Genomic DNA, 18,357 nt, shown 5'->3' with positions numbered 1-18,357 from the left:
GTCCCCAGCGGCTACGGTGCAACTGTCCAAGGCGGCGGTCACACCTGTGACGCAGCGGAGGGTGCTAAAAATGTCTTGCTCGGGACAGGCCTCCATTGAAAATTGAACCTCGCAACGTTTAACGCCAAAACCGTACCCAGTGAGACAAGTCTAGCAGTGCTGTTCGAGTAAGTAGCGGGTATTGAATGGAAAATCATAGGGCTTAGTAGGGTTAGGAGGACAGATTAGGCGTATGCAGTACAAAGGGGCCGGCGTCGTGGATTACCGGACAGACGAGAGCTAGGTATGACATTCCTCATTTATCAGGATATAGCTGGCAACATAGAGGAGCTCTAGAGTATTAACGAGAGGGTGGCAGCTGTGTAAATTATGCTTAATAAGAGGTACAAGCTGAAGCTGGTGCTTGATGCAGGCCTGCGCGCCTGCATCAAGCTATGATGACCATATCGTTGAAAGCTTCCATACAGACGTGGAATACGCAATGAACCAAGTAAAATTACAGTACACTGTACTAATGGTCGACTTTAATGCGAAGGTAGGCAAGAAGTAGGCTGGAGACCATGCGGTAGGCGACTATGCCCCACGCTCCAGGAATAGCAGTGGAGGGTTATTAGTAGAGTACGCAGAGGGAAATAATTTACGGATCATGAATACCTTCCTCCAGAAATGAAAAAAAAACAGGAAGTGGACGTGGAAGAGCCCCACTGGTGAGACTAAAATTTCAATTGACTTCATGCTATGCGCCCTCACCACCGTTCCCGTGTAGCCTGCAGGAATGGATCGATCCTCCATAGGACGTACTCCGGCTCTAGAAGGCTTTTCTGCAGTACTTCAAGGAAGAAGGGTCCGGCTTTTATTGCGTAAGCAATACTGCGCCAGGTTTCCAGCCGTCGTGTAGCTCCCGGCGTTGGCCGAAGCATAGCCTCCTATGGCCGAAGTCAAACAGATGGAGCGCCATTGCCACAGCAACCGTTTCAGCCGCGCTCCATCAGGCGGCAGGACCGTCGCTGCGCCGCCGCCGCTGCCGCGCTCAGCTCTCGACGCATGTGTCGGGATGTGGACAGAGGAGAGAGGAAGCGGGAGGGAAACGGGGAATAAATACGTGCGTTCGCCTCAGACAGAACAGTTGTTCCTTGCTTACCTAACTCGCCCGGTTTAACCAGAGCTAAATCTCAGCTGATTTTTTCTTCGCTGAGCCGACCTCGGGAGCGCCTTTAGAAAGTACCGCTCCACTTAGAAGGAACATGTCTAAAGGTACATCAACAAATGGCAGTGCAGTGAGATATCGTACAGAATACGGTGTCATATGAACTCTTTTTTTTTCAATGTCCGTTGCATGATATTCCCGAGGAGTATTGCATCTTTGCAATGAATAAAGAAAAATTCTCAATCGTCAAAGAAGCATCACAAAACGGCAGTTTACCGTAAGCACAAAAATAAATATTTTCTTTAATGTTTTAACGTGTAATGTCGTGGTGTCTAGCTCATAGAAAAATGTTTGTAGACGGCGAGAGCGGCATTTCACGTACTCTTTCGAAGACGTCATGTCCCGGTAAACCAAAATACACAGAGAGCTACATGCCCGTAGAGAATACCATACAAATTAAATCTTTCTAGAACAGTCTCCTGGACACTGAAATCAGGCACTGAGGGGAAAACTGAACAAGTAGGAAACTAACTGCGAAACGCAACTCATGCATTACGCCCCATAAATTCAGACGATCCAAAACATTCCACAGCTGTCACAGTCCTCCACAAGGTCAGCAATAAAATTCCAATAAGGAAAGGGGTCCAGCAGGCCGACACGATCTCGCCTATGCTATTCACTGCCTGTTTACAGGAGCTATTCCGGGGCCTGAAATGGGAACAGTTGGGGATAAGAGTTAATGGAGAATACCTAAGTAATTTGCGAGCCGCTGATGAAATTCCTTGCTAAATCATTCAGCATATGAACTGCAAAACATGATCAATGATTTAGACGGGCAGAGCTGAATGGTGGGGCTAAGAATTAACATGCAGAAAACCAAAGTGATGTTCGACAACCTAGCAAGGGAACAGCAGTTCGCAATTCGTAGCAAGGTGCTCGAAGTAGTAAGAGAATATTTCTACTCAGGGCAGGTAGTGACCGCTGATCCGGATCATGAGAGGGAAATAACTAGAAGATTGGGGTGGAGCGCAAATGGCACGTTCTCTCAAGTTTACAAATATCCCTCAAAAGAAAAGTATACCATAGTTGTATCTTACCGGTACTCACCTATGGGGCAGAGACGTGGAGGCTAACAAAGAGGGTTCAGCTTAAGTACAACCCAGCGAGCTATGGAAAGAAAAACGATAGGTGTAACGTTAAGAGATCGCAAGCGGGCGGAGTGGGTGAGGGAACGAACGCGGGTTAATGATATCCTAGTTGAAATCAAGAGGAAGAAACGGGCTTGGGCAGGGCATCCAATGCAAAGGCAAGATATAATCGCTGCTCCTTAAGGGTAACGGAGTGGATTCCAAGAGAAGGCGAACGTAGCAGGGGCGGCAGAAAGTTAGTTGTGTAGATGAGGTTAACAAGTTTGCGGGGATACGGTGGCCGCAACTGGCAAAGGACAGGGTGAACTGGAGAGAGATGGGAGAGGCCTTTGCGCTGCAGTGGGCGTAGTCATGCTGATGATGATGATGGTGAAAACATGGAATAAATTGATTGCAAGAATGCACGCACTATTAGGTGTCTAGTGTTCCGGAAGAGTGGACACACATACGAGTGTGTCCACCTCTATGTCGGACATACAAGTCGAGTAAGCTAAGGTCGCCAGCGCTCACAGGTCGGAAAAGGTTATCACGCCTCATAGATTCGAAAGACGAATCCCACGCTAAAGTAGCGAAAACCCTATGACAACTCTAGAAGTACTGTCTTGAGAAATTCATAATTTGGGGTATGTAATAAAATTTACTGGTTAGAAACAGAATACATGCGCTCACGTTGCCAAAAATCCAGAGCCATGGGGGACAAAAGTCTTAACATAGCACTGAAGTGTTGTCACGCGGTCTTTCCAGCAATGTGCACTTTCTTATAGGCACTATAAGAGACGCAGCCGTACTCAATTGGGTGGCCTACGTGTTCAATGCAAAAGCAGGTGCGTCCGCCACATACCAAATAAAAGACCACAACTCTTAGACCGATTGATCCGAGCTGCTGACACTGAACCGAAATTTTCCCTTAAGCGAATAACCCCATCCATGCTTGGTTTATCAGCTCAGAAAAACACGAGGTTATCTGCGTAAGCAAATCCCCTGAGTTCGTGACTCATATATGGAAACCACTGGCGCTTCTGCTGCTTATAACACTTATGCAAGATAACCCCAAGTATAGAGCACACAGGACCGGGGACAATGGGCAACCCTGTTTCACAGAGGAGTGAATGTGAACTGCTTGTGAGAGCCATTTACAATCCAGTGCGTGCAACAGTTCTCGTAACAAAGACGTACCTCAGCAGAAAGAATTGAATAAAAATTGACGTGATTTAAAAGAGAAAAAGTATGAATGGGACACACTATCGAACGCCTTTGTCGGCCATTTTGCAGCAGTGCTAATCTTTCATGTAGCACATGTAGGGGAGAGCGAGGCAAAACGTGACACAAATTTGCAAATTGCAGATTTCTAAAATTTGTCACAGGTACACGGAAACAAATATTGTAGCATTATTTGGCACCTTCCTAGCCTCCCGCGCAGTAAATTGAAAAGCGAAGCCGAAGCGGAAGTTTACAAAGTATTAATATTTTGAAAAATTCGAAATGTCGCATTATGCCGCAACCTCTCGGGCAACATGCGACAGGGCGTGAGGGCAAAATGACACAATCTTAGAAATTAAAAAAATAACAACCACTAACTTGCAACAAATGCACACATAGTTCGGTCTGTGGGCACTAACACAATCTTCGTGAGCCCATTGCCCGCATGAACAACTCAGGATCCACTCAGATACTGGAGCGGCTTCCTTCCATAAGCCGCCACAACTAAATTGATCCACTCTATCGTTTTTCGTGGAAATTGGGTACGCGAGCATTTTGAATTCCACTCTTCTTCGCTGTCTCTGTATCGCCAAATTCTGGGTCTTTAACTATCTCGCGGCTGAATGGCCAGATGCCGCATTTCTGGAATCCGGCAAAGATGTTGGTAGTTCTTGTCGCCCTTTCCAATGCTTTGTATACCAACTCCCGGATGTTTTCCATCGTAATCCGCACTGGTGGATGACTAACCACCCACTCACGGCAGGCGTTGTATGCGGCCTTGAACGGACCGAAAAAAAGCGACATCCAAGGGCTCCAACTCGTGCGTTGTGTAGGGGCGCAGAGACGGCATGACTATTGCAATGTTTCTCGCGTATTCAATTTATTTATTTATTTATTTATACAGAATACCCCTAAAGGCCCTTGAGAGGGTATTACATAGGGGGGGGGGGACAGGCAATTGAACAGAATAAAACAAAACCACAAATATAAAACAAACAACAAAAGCACAAATAAGACACTTTGGATGACATAAGTAAGCAAAAGAATCAAAAGAATGGTAGCGCGGCAAAGAACGAACATTACTGCAGTATTAAAATTATACAAACAGAACACGAATACAATGAATCTTTTTAGTAACAAACCCTGCAAAAAAGGAAGCCATGAACAAATAAAATAACAATGTAGGCGAAGAGTTAAGCAGTAGTTATTGAAGATATAAGTTTAAAATATTTTTCAGGATCAGTGGTGGTTGCGATATGTGAAGGCAAAGTGTTCCAGTCAGATATTGTGCATGGTAAGAATGAATGCGCATAGATAAATGTTCTGCACGTGAAACGTCTAACTTTAAAGGGATGATCGCGGCGGTCAAAAATCGAAGGAGGCAAAGAAAAAAAGTCATTATGAAGTGATGGATGATGATAATGTTTATGAAAAAGTGATAGTCGTGCAATTTTACGGCGAATACATAAATCCTGGAGACCTGCGCGTTTCTTTAAGGCTGTGATGCTGGTGTTACGTGAATAATCGGAGTAAATAAAACGAACGGCGCGGTTCTGCAATGATTCAATGTTATTTATTAGGTAAGATTGGTAAGGAAGGGTCCCAAATAGCCGAGGCATATTCAATTTTAGGTCGAATTAGAGTGGTATAGGCATGAGCACGGAGGTGAGGAGGAGCATGCTTTAGGTTATGTTTTAAGAGACCTAATGACCGATTAGCAGATGCAAGCATAAGGTTAATATGGTGTTTCCATGCTAAGTCTCAATGAAGGTGAAGTCCTAAGTACTTATACGTGGTGACTAGCTCGAGTGAGCTATTATTTAAGGAGTATGCTGTTCGAGACATTCGGTTAGTAAAAGACATCAATTTAGTTTCTGAATGATTAAGTTGCATAAGCCAGGTTGAGCACCATGCTGTTACTGAATCCAGGTCACATTGAAGGGATTGGCAATCGGTGTTAGAATAAATTTTGCGATAAATTACACAATCATCAGCAAAAAGTCTGATATGGGAAGAAATGGAATCCGGTAAATCGTTGATAAATATTAGGAAAAGTAAGGGGCCAAGCACACTTCCTTGTGGGACGCCAGAGTGTACTTGGCTGAAAGACGAATTGTGGTTATTGACAGTTGTAAATTGAGACCTGGAAAAGAGAAAATCTTTAACCCATGCAATGACAAGAGGGTGAATATTAAGCAGTGCTAGTTTCATTAATAACCGGTTCTGAGGCACTCTGTTCAAAGCTTTAGAAAAATCAAGAAATATGGAGTCTACTTGAATGCCAGCATCAATCGATGAATGTATTTCTTGAATGAATCCGGCAAGTTGCGTTTCGCATGAGTAGCCTTTACGGAACCCATGTTGATATTTAAAGATAATGTTATGTTCTTCAAGATAGTTAATTACCTGCGAGTGAATTACGTGTTCAAGAAGTTTGCAAACAGTGCTAGTTAATGAAATGGGTCGGTAATTTAGTGGTGAGGAACGATCGCCAGACTTGAAAATTGGCACAACTTTAGCTAGGCGCTAGTCCAGCGGAATCACGCCTGATGATGGAGATTGTGAAAAAATAGCGGACAAGATGCGATGAATACCATCAGATGAATTTTTGATTATCTTGTTATTAAAGCAAGGGTGATCTGATGCTGATGTTGTTTTAAGCTTCCCTAGTAACGATAAGATACCGGTCTCACTGATATATATATCGGACATAGACGTATTAGAAGTGCTGACAGAAATAGGAGGTAGAGGGAGATCTTCACGGGTAAAAACGGATGTGAATGCGTTGTTGAAAAGTTCGACGCATTCGGCCACTGGAACACTGCTGCCTTCCGCGTTGGTAAGAGTAATGTCAGGATGATTAGCGGGGTTTATTATCCGCCAGAACTCCCGTGGACTGTTTGTTAGCATTGCAGGTAGATCGTGTGTGAAGAAGTGCCTACGTGCAGATATCAACTCAGACTGATATTCCTTATCACACAGTTTGTACCGTTGCCAAGATTCGGAGTGTCTGTTCTTGTCGGCTTGTCTGTAAAGGCGCTTTTTCTTGTTATTAAGGCGACGTAGATGCCTATTAAACCAAGGCGCTGTGTTAGTGCACGGGATACTGATGACGGGTATGAATCTGTCAATGAGAGTAGCAAGTTTCACGCTGAACAGATTCCAGTTCGTTTCTACGGAGCGTGACGAAAAATCATGAAGAAAATGATTGAAATTGAATTGAAATTTATTCCACAACAAAAAGATGCTGCGAGGAGGACAGGAGAAAAGCTGTGTGAACAGCTTGAAAAGCCCTGACCCCCCAACACACGGGGTAGGACAGAAGCGTGCGGCAAGAGAACACAGTCGGATATGGCAACATCGTTGAAAAAGTTAGTATAAAACAGGCAAGAAGAACTAGAAAATCATATCACAACATTATACAAACAATAAACGCAGTTCTTTTGGTGTTATATCTGATATGTCAATGTTAGCATCCTTTATCATGTGATTCAGAAGTGTACGGAATTTATCAGCAAAGACTGACAACTGAGCGTTTATTTCACCGAAGTTTGCTCGGTTGTAGCACCTTATTTGTTTTGTACGAGTTACCTTTTTATGGCGCACAAAATTCAGGTTACCCGTGATTATGGAATGGTCGGGAAGGCCTTCTAAGAGCGCAATGTTGGAGCAAAGGGATCACTTGTCAAGATAAGATCGAGAATATTGGCTGTAGTGGCGGAACGACGCGTAGGTTCAGAAATAAGTTCTTGCAAAGAGAAATCGAGACAGGACTGGAGAAAAGCCTGAGCTTCAGGATCATTGGCAAGAGCTGTTAATGACGACCAGTTAATAGCCGAAAAGTTAAAGTCACCAAGTAAAAGTAAGCTTGAATTCGGGAAACGACAAGTAAGATCGCTTAGTAAATTAGAAAACTCACTTGCGAATGAAGAATTCATGTCCGGAGGGCGGTAAATGACGCCAATGATGCCGACCGTGGGACCGCAACTCAACCGAACCCATACCGGTAGATGTCAGTGGAGGTAGATGTCAGCGGAATGAAATATTACTCTGGCAGTACCATAACACCAATAAAAGAATAGATAGAAGGCCACACCGCAAACGTACTTAGAGAAAATTGGCACCAAATTTGTAAAGAGCTAAACGGCAACTTGGGTAGCACTAAAACATGGGCGCTGCTCAGGCACCTCATAGACACGACAAAATCGAAGAGAGAAAACAGCAAAACGATAGAACGTATCACGCAGAACTTTCAGGGAACGGACGCCCAGATTAGAGATTTTCTTTGGTCCAGGTACGTCGGAAGCACGCAGGTGCCACCCTGCACCATGGTATATTCAGGGACAAGGAACTCGAAGCTGCATGAACCGGTAAAAGACTACGAGGTATACGCGGCTGCAAGGTCATTCACGAGGAACACAACACTGGGAAAAGATCAAGTAAAAAATGCAATGATCAGAAACCTCAGTCATTACCACATCGACAGCCTGACTGGACTAATCAACGAGCTCTGGGAAAGGGGCACGGTACCGGCGGAGTGGAAACACGCTGAGATTATCGTGATACCTAAACCAGGGAAAACACCCAATTTAGAGAACCTTAGGCCGATATCACTAACTTCATGCCTTGGTAAACTATACTAGAAAGCGGTCAAGACTCGACCGAGCAACTACATGGAGGACAACGGTCTGTTTCTGGATACCATGTTCGGGTTCAGAACGGGGCTCTCGACGCAAGACGTGATGCTCCAGTTAAGAGACACGGTACTAAAACAAACATCGGGAGCTCGAGAAGGCGTAATCTTGACTGTAGACCTCAAGGGGGCCTTCGACAACATCGGCCACAACGCCATTTTCACAGAACTCTCGGCAACAAACTGTGGAGAGAGGATCGTCGATTCCGTAAATTCCTTCCTGTCTAACAGAACAGCAACGATCGGCATCAACAACATTAGGTCAGTAAAGAAGACGACGCCAAACAGAGAGGCACCACAAGGACCCATCATCTCCCCTTTGCTCATTAACATAGCAATGACTGGATTAATTAGGCGACTGAAGAACATCAAAGATGTAGAACATTCAATTTATGCGGACGACATAAGAGTGTGGACGACAAAAGGATCGACGGGAAACAAACAAGAAATAATGCAAAGAGCGGCGGATGCGATCGGTCAATTTGCTTTATTTAGCGGGATGCAGTGCTCCCCTGAACAATCAGAATTTATTAGACTTCACAAAAACAAAGAGGACAGGGGAACGATAGAATTAGAGATAGATGGACAACCCGTAATAAGGACAAAATCTTGGGAATGTGGCTGCAGGAGAAAGGCAAACGGGTCCATACCATCCAGCTCTTGGAACACTCAAAGAAACGGATATGCAGGATGCTTAGCCGGATTACGAACAAGAGAAAAGGGGTGAAGGAGCGAGATTCATTAAGGATCACTTCTGCGCTCATCATACCGAGGGTTAGGTACGCTGTTCTGTACCTACAACCTAACAAAAGGGAAAAGAACAAAATGGAAACATGCATCAGAAAGGCGTATAAACAAGCCTTAGGCGTCATGTCCGGCACCTCGACAGAGAAGTTGATGAACATGGGGGTGTACGACACCTATGAGGAGCACAATGAAACTATTCTCAGATTTCCAGCTAGGATGCCCGGCAGAAGACGAGGACGAAATCAAGGGAGACATTGAAGGCCAAATTAGGAGCACTTTCGTGGTTAAACCAGTGCCCAGAAACATGAACTCGAAGAACTACGAAGGACGATGGGCGGCGAGATCATCCGAGTTGGACAGGTTCCTAAAGAAGAAACATAGTTTTGTATGTTGACGCGTCCAAGTACAGAACGGAGGACAACGCTAGGACGGTAGCAGAAGTGAACGCCAAAGGAAAGATAATTACTGGTGCATCAATGCACATAAGGACAACACAAGAAGCGGAAGAGATCGCCATAGCTCTAGCCCTGACTGAAGCCAAACGGCAGGGACTGAGTTACTGGATAGCGACGGATTCTCAGGCTGCAGCGATGGCATACAGAGATGGAAGGATAGGTCGCAAAGCCGCCAGGATCCTGTTGGAACAAAAACAACACAGACATGGATCAAACAACACAAACATTCAACACACCATCATTTGGGTCCCTGACAATGGGGTTGAGAGAAATTTCATGGCAGACACCGTTGTCCGAGGGTTCACGAACCGGAGGGCGGGTTTGCCGGTCGAACCGTTCAGCACGCCAGAATCTTACGGGTGAGGCAATGAAGGCGTTGTTGGGAGTGCGCAAGAAATACTCGGCTCCGGCGGATATCCTCAACAGAGAGCAGGCCACCACGCTCAGACGACTACAAACAGACACCTACCCAAGCACAGCCATGTGTCATAAAATGTGGCCGAACAGATAAGCGAAAGAGTGCGTGTGGTGTGGCGGCTACGCCACAACGTACCACGCCACCTGAGGCTGTGAACAAAGCCCTTTATTACCAAACATAAATAGCCCTGGTCTAGAGCAGTGGGAGGCCCTCCTGGTTGACTCCGACCCGAGCACACAGCTTATGCTGGTGACGAGGGTCAAAGCAGCGGCGGAGGCCAACAAGATCCTGGACTAGGGAAGACCGACCACTAAAGCTCCACATCTATCTATCCCCCACCCCCTACTCCTTTACTCTTCCTTTTGCAACAATAAATGTTTTTACCACTACTACTACCGATAAAAGCAGGTATGGTGCATTGTTACTCAAAATTATTGCAGTACTCTTCTTTTGATGAGACTAAAGAATTTTTTTCATAGTGATGGCTCAACAACGCAAACACGCACAGACCAAGAAGGAGACAAGACACACACAGCGCTCAGTGTGTCTTGTCTCCTTCTTGGTCGGTGTGTTTGCATTGTTGAACCATCACTATGAATCTACACCAACTAGCCCAGTCTGCAGTTCTTCTACAATTTTTTTCGTGGTGCTTATTGTAGTTTGTGTATGGATTTGTTTTTTATACTAAACATTTTCCACATTACTGCACTATTCTAGTCTGCACCCCAATATATATTTTCGAATGGGCAGAAAACCTGTGTGCTGCTATGAAGAGCTTCGGTAGTGCAGGTAGATTACATTGCGTAGCATCATAATCGGTAAATGCAAAAATACTATAGATACTAAAAGCGGAACAAATTATTTCCCTTTGCATGCATTTTTCCTGAAGGGTGTAGGGGTGTAAGAAATACTGAAAAGCGAATGGCTCAGCGGTAAAGGCATGTGACGCAGCAAGGAACTCAAGATCACGTGTTTTCGTTTGTTTTCTCGAATCGTCCCACCTGAAAGATTTATGAAAGCATAAAATACTCTTCTGGGGCTGGTGCAAGGTTGCGAGTTATAGGCACTGGAAAACTACAGCACAAGAGCTTTCTTTTTGTACAGTGTACAGAGCTGAACTCAAGCGACGGCGGGCACACTGCTGATAAAGAACTTGGCCACCATGCCATAAGCGAGCGTAATGGCGGACCATGGGCCATGTTTTTGGCACGGGTCTGGAAACAGCTTGGCTAAGAGGGGCCGTTGAACAGCCTCCGTGGCTAGAGACAAAGTACTTCGACATGAATGTTGTATTACGAAATGTAATTGAGGAAAGCGCTGAAGAAAACTTCCGCGTTAAGAATGCTTAGGAATTCTGTAGCGTTCTTGGTGTCATTTGTGGTTAGCGGATGATTGGAGGATAGGAGAATACTTACAAGCTTCTAGGCAGTCGCAGCATCACTTCAGGTGCGTTCTTTATAACGTGCTGCAGTATCTGCTGTTAGTTGTGATGTATTGGTGTCTTCTGTTGGTCTACATTTATCGGAGGTTCTTGTGTTTGAGGTGCTCCATTATCCCCGGCGTCATCGTTGAAGGTCAATCAACGCACAGGTTTTTCGTCAAGTTGCCAAGTGGCAGCTTTTTTTCCGTAGCCCTCCATCTGTAGCACCGATGGAAATAAAGATTTGATTTGATTTGATTTGATTTGATTAGATCATTCGGGCATATTGTTCGCGTCGCGGCGTGACCGCACTGTGCGCTGCCGGGTATAAAGCAGCAAGCGCACCGCATGTGCCACAGGCTTGAATTCGGCGGCATCGAGACCAGTTTTCAAATTCGTCGAGAGCACGCAGTCGCATCGATACACTCTTTCTTAGCGGCATTGCAAACATGGCTAACCGCCAACTAAGCCGAAATCTCTGCCAACATGCGCTCTGTGTGGTACGGCTAGGTCGCGCGCGCCCTAGGCCGAAGTGCCTGAATTGCGGGAAGCTCAAATAATAGGAGGAATTGCCGCCTTATAATGCTTCCTTGCAATCTTTCGTCTTCTTATAAACAATAGTACGCTTCGGTGTAGTCAGAGCATGGGAGATGTACAGCTTGGAAAATACAGGAAACAGTGAGAGAAAGGGAAAAAAAACCAAAAAGTGCTAGAAAAAACATGGGGCAGTGGCCTCGGCCTGAAGTGCCAAAGAGTGGAAGATCAATGCAGGTAACCCTATAATGGTTGTACCTTCATGGTAGAAAGCTTTTCTAATACACCGCTAGGCTTGGAAGCTTTGCCATGTCTTTGGTTTCAAGCCAGTTAGTCCTACATGCCACCTGACAGAATGTTGCAGATTACTTGTGGTGCAAAGTGTGATAGTTGCAGTTTTTTAAAGAAACACTGACGCCTAAATTTCCTTGCATGTCGTCTTCCGTGCAATGATTCATAAGACATTTCTAAAAACGGGTCAAAAGTGGTGTTCCCTACAACTCCTAAATAATTTATAACCGAATTTTCATATCACGCTGTTTGTGCTTGAAACCAGGAAAGAGGTACACATCCATATAGCTTCGTCAGTTGAGAAAAAAGTTCATGAGTGGTCATTCTGCCTCTTGAAGATGGCTGTTTTTATCATTTTACTGAAGAGAGGGACAAAACGGTAATTATATCAACGTTTTTTATGCCGCACGTGATCTATACGCACCTTCGACGTCGCAGGCATTGAAACGGAAGGAGTCTAAGAGAGAAACTTGTTTAGAAATTACATATCGACCGTGGGCGAATGCAACGGGTTGATCCATATATAGCAATGCCTCAGCCATAATTAGGAAGGCAACACGGCGCCGAAAATTAGGAGTCTGTACTCCTTTAAAAATGCTGTCGTATCAACCGACTCGTTGCAGGTCCATGGGCTTTATGCTATAACTGCCTGGGATGAAAAGTATCTAGAAGCTAAACAGCATGAGCTCATATGCTGTTGTCCTGGCTCAATTGAGCGCTTTATTTACCCTCTGCTACATTTTTTTTTTCTCACGCAGCGTCTGCGCCTTAATCACTTGATTATCCAAGAGTATTCGGCCTATTTTTCAGTGAGCTTTACTTTCGGCAGCGCAATTTTGGTATAATTTTGCTTCAGAATTTATAGAAATGGCAAATCCAAGACCACCTTATATATATGTTGCATTGCTGATTGATGCATGGATTGCTGTTTGGATTGCAGATTGCTGTATAAATTTTCCTGTGCCCCATTGACCGACTGTTTTCGGCTATTTTATATGTAAACCCTACATTAATACTGTCACGTGAGTGTTAAGCGGCCGAGGGTCAACAGCGGCGTAGACCAAGACGTGCGCTTCCAGAACACTTGCACAACACCCACTTCTTCTTCTTGATTGGGGCTTTCGTCTTCACGAGTTCAGGTGTCATTAGCCTGTAGCGCCACCGCTTCGGCACGCGGAAGACGACGAAGCGGTGGGCAGGCGCAGGAGAACGCCGGCTCGCGCAGGAGAACGCTCTGGAGAGAACGCCGGACGCTGCGGCCGCTGCTCTGTCGCTACCTCTTCTCAGGCAGCCTCAAATAAACGTGGCCGTGGTCGCCTCCTGGGCGACCTCAACACTGGCCTCCACATCGTGGTGACCCGGAGAGCCGCGCCTTCTATCCCAGCGGCGTCCCAGCATGGCAGGCTGGCAAGACCTGGATTTCAACCCCCCGCTCCCAGCGTTCCGGCCTGCAGGCGTCGGTGGGTGGTTCGCCCAACTGGAGGCTGCGATGTACTTGAACGGCATTCCCATCCAGCCGTTTAAACACGCAGTCCTTTGCGACATTCTCCCGCCTGACCTCCTCTGCCGACTCGCCTGCCCTGCCTCGGGATGCCGGCCCTACGACGAGTTGCGCGCTGCCGTCCTCGTCTACTACGGCGCATCATACTACCCGCTGCCGCTCCATGATGAGGCGGACTCGCTTTCGCCTCCGCCAGAGCCTGCGCCCGCACCAGCATCGCACTCGTCTTCGGCTGCATCCTCGAGAAACAGCACGCCGCAACCGTCACTGGCCAGTACTCTTCCACCCCAGTCCAGCGTCTCCGGCCCGGTTGCTTTAACACCGACCGCACCCTCGAATTCCTGCCCTCTCGCCAAGGACCTGGCTCAAGACGAGTGGCAGCCACCCGAGCTTCTCGACCCTTCACGTCTGCAGCTGTGGCCGTTCCGCCCGCACAGCCCTGTCGTTTGGTTTCTGCAAGTGGACGCTCAGCTACACGTGAACGGCGTCCGATCACAGATCTGGCGGTACCTCCTCGTGAAAAGGGAGTTGCCCGCCGATCTCTTTTCCCAGCTTGACCTTCCGCCGCCGGGTGAACACCCTTACGATGACTTGAGGGACACCTCAATTTGTTGAGGTCGCCCAGGAGGCGACCACGGCCACGTTTATTTGAGGCTGCCTGAGAAGAGGTAGCGACAGAGCAGCGGCCGCAGCGTCCGGCGAGGCCGAAGTCCAGAGCGTTCTCTCCTGCGCGAGCCGGCGTTCTCCTGAGCGTGCCCACCGCTTCGTCGAACGTCTTCCGCGTGCCGAAGCGGTGGCGCTACAATCCCAATATTTCAAAAGCAAACAACAAATAAATCAGTCACTTGAGCATGACATGATAGGCCCCACCATAATAGACTCCTATGACAGGCGTATTATTCCGCATATTTTTTCACTACGCCAGCCGTGGTATAACAGAAGTCATTCTGTGGTGCGACAATATAATGAACCCCTAATAACTAGCTAAACTACCGCCCTTTTTGCAAAGTGAAACCAATTTCCTCGTCCATTTTTAGCAATTCGAATTTGAATCTAGAGTTTCCGGTTATTTCATGTGCATGAGTTTTGCTACACGTTGCTTTTCAATCTCTTAATTGAAGTGCAACAAGGAGGTTGCTCGAAACTCGTGGATTAGGAGAATTGCTATCGACAGGAACTGGAACATGTTGGTGAAAATAGGCTTCGTACTTTAGTCCCGACTGATTTGATATTTCTGGCGTCACTTTCCTTTTCGCTGGATGGAGTGAATAATATTTTCTTGCAAGAGTAATTTTTTTCTGTTCACACTAATTGTGCCATTGTGCCATTGCAGCCACCGGAGCAGAAATTGGCACACGGTCTATAATATTATTTGTAATCTAACGTACGCCAGCAACTGCCTACACTGCCAGCTGAAAAAAGTGCTAGAAGAAACCTTGGACTCTGCATTTGCTGCAGATGGTTAGTACAAACCTTGGACATATTGTTTGCACGTTTAAAAAGTGCTAGAAGAAACCTTGGACTCTGCATTTGCTGCAGATGGTTAGTACAAACCTCGGACAAATTGTTTGCACGTTGAAAAATTGCTAGAAGAAACCTTGGACTCTGCATTTGCTGCAGATGGTTAGTACAAACCTTGGACATATTGTTTGCACGTTGAAAAAGTGCTAGAAGAAACCTTGGACTCTGCATTTGCTGCAGATGGTTAGTACAAACCTTGGACATATTGTTTGCACGTTGAAAAAGTGCTAGAAGAAACCTTGGACTCTGCATTTGCTGCAGATGGTTAGTACAAACCTTGGACATATTGTTAGCACGTTGAAAAAGTGCTAGGAGAAACCTTGGACTCTGCATTTGCTGCAGATGGTTAGTACAAACCTTGGACATATTGTTTGCACGTTGAAAAAGTGCTACAAGGAACCCTGGACAAACTACCTTGCATGCTGCGGAAGTGCTAAAACATACATTGGACAAAATGCTTCTCCAAACACAAAAAGTGCTAATTGAGTGAAAGTCATGGCCACCTTCATTGTCCAAGGTGTGTCGATTGTCGGCAGTATGTTTCGGCAATTGTAGGCTAATCACAATTTTCAAGCGAAAGCCCAGATTGGTCACCAATAATGTGCAAATGGTGGACAACTTGGCCACTGACCAGTTGCCAAGCTCTGTTCTAGCGATCTCTTCTGCTTGCGTTTGTACTCGTATTATGTACACAAAATCCCAACTATGGTTGGTAAATCAGGGCGATATGAAAGGTCCTATGACGCTCACAGCAAGCCCAGCTCCGCCACTTCAGACAATCCTGTACATGTTCGGCTGTATATAATCTATACTGGTGGATCTCTATGCAGCGTCAGTTTTCCCGACATTCCTATCAAAATTGTGACGCAACCGTTTGTCGTGCATCGTTCAGGTTGGTGTTATGCACATTAAATTTGATGCGTTCCCAGGCATTCGCATCGCAGTTGTGATGCGACCACAGTTTGTCCCACAGCGTTCCGGGTGGTGTCTCACAAGCGTGTGTTTGTGGGTGTCTGTGGCCATCCCAAAGAAACGTCTACGACAGCATGAAATCTCGACCAATTTCCACGCCTTGCACCGAGATGGGTCGAAAATTTTCGGTCTGGAGCGCAACCACTGCGCAAACGCATGTGCTCGTAGAAAAGAACTGCAATGCATGTATAAATATTACGCGTACAAAATCTTTAGCCCATGCAATGACAAGAGGGTGAATATTAAGCAGTGCTAGTATCATTAATAACCGGTTGTGAGGTACTCTGTCGAAAGCCTCCAAGTTCCAAGTTGCATCCAAGTTCTTTGTGCAGCTGCAATGTCCATCCAAGCTAGCATCACCTTTTATTCACGGCTGCAGCGGACGTGTTCCACAAAGTGCTCTAAAAAGCGGACGAGAATTTTTTCCTTCCTTCAGCCGTTGTCAGAGACACACTGCAATGTCCAAGGAGGAGCTTGTGCTGTCAGGTAATGCCGAACCTGCATTCGTGCGAACGCCATCACAGGCGGAAGGACAAACCCGGCTGCACTTGCGCAACATACTACAGTCACCGTTATTCCTCTTTCAGCGCTTAATATTGCCAAAACAGCCATTTTTCCTGTCGATGCAACAACTTTCCAAAGCTTGTGGACAGTCTGCACGCCAATATCATTCATGTTGAAGATACGGGAAGGCGTGAGAAGCTCACGGCAGATTATTTCTTCAAGGTGTTCGACGTATCGGTTCACGCGATGCTTCGAAAGCGACTGCGCTCACTACAGGAAGAGCGGTTCCAGCTTCCTGAGAGAAATTACCTTTTTGTTCCTCTTCATGAACGCGCTCAACCAGTCTGAGCCAGCCATTTTCTTTTCTCTGTTGAAAGGATGGGCGATATTAATGGACTCGCAGTAATTGCAGACGAGCTGGTGGACATCATTGTAAGTTAAACCAAAAACGTGCTTCTTGCATGGATGGAATATGCTGCACAAGGAGCTGTTCTTGGTCGAGAGAAAGGGTGCGCAGATTTGACCCCAAAAATTGCTTGTACAGCTCTAGGCCTTCACGTTTCTTCAGCTTTGTCACTCTTCTGTGAAGTGCGCCTTTTGGAGCGCCAAAATGCTTTGCGGCACCGAGGATAGAATATCTGTGCTGCTTGACGATCTCCAACGTTTTTTGATGTTTTCTTCGCACCAACTGGTAATACATGTTCTGTGGGGGTTATTACTAGGCTGTTGAGCCTCCTTTGAGGTCAAGGCCGTGAACTCCGAGCCCCCGGTATCGCACACCACACGCGGCCGTTCTCACGGCGGCGGCGCAACGGAAATGCGAATGAGGACACGACACAGAACAGGATTATTTGCCAGGAGCCAAACGGTTATTGGGTTCTCCCCAATCGCTGGATGCTGGATGCTTGATCTTCGACCCTTGCCGTCTGGCTTGGTCGTGCGGCTGACGGGGCAAGATGACGACAACAAAGAGAGAAAAATGGAAGGTATTCACCTGACGTCCTCTCGCTGTCGCGGCTCGCTGTTCACTTGCCCGTTGTCACTTTCGGCCAATCAGCGACCGCTTCGGCGGGGCCTGGCGGAGCGCGCTTGCGACCAGTTTGGGCAAGAGGGCAGCACAACGCTCTCGAGCGGACCATCTGGTTCCTCACCCGTGAGGAGGGGGGGGGAGGGGAGAAAGCGTCCGCTTTTCCCTGTCTCCACGGCGCGCCTCGCCGGCCAGGGAAGGATACGGCATTCCAAAATTGCCACACTCCTCCTCCTTAAAGACCGAACGTCCCCTGAGTTCAGCGGACGATAGACTGCAATGATCTCATTCAAGTCTTCACCTTTTTATTGGCCGTTTAAAGGTCTCTCAGGAGATCCAAGTCGATCACCATGGCCCCTATGTCGTCGTCCTCTAGGGGTAGTGCTCCTGGGGAAGGTGGCGTGGGTGGAGGCTCGTTCCCCGGCTGTGCGACCAGCGCTCGAGGCTCCGGGGGCGGATGGGGCGCTCTCCACGCGAAACACCCTGGCCGTGAACACGGGGTTCCGAGCCATCCGTGCCTGCACCACTTCGGCGTCTAGGTTGCCTCCCTCCCTCCTGGTGCTGCCGGTGCATGGTGGAAGGAAGCCACGTGGGCCCTCCAGGTCACCTCCGGGCCTCCGCACTCCGGGCAGTACGTGGCCGCCGGGTCTGGTAGCATTCCGCCGGCCAGGTGCGCCGCCAGGTAGTCCTGAGGGGCGCACCAGCGAAATATCGCGGGCGCCAGCGCCAAGCCCGCCTCCACTTGCAGCTGCCGGTCCCACGGCGCCACGGTTACATAG

This window comes from Amblyomma mixtum, chromosome 8, assembly GCF_055824585.1.
Source record: "Amblyomma mixtum isolate Tamu chromosome 8, ASM5582458v1, whole genome shotgun sequence".
Classification (NCBI taxonomy): Eukaryota; Metazoa; Arthropoda; class Arachnida; order Ixodida; family Ixodidae; genus Amblyomma; species Amblyomma mixtum.
Note: the sequence above shows the minus strand (reverse complement) of the source record.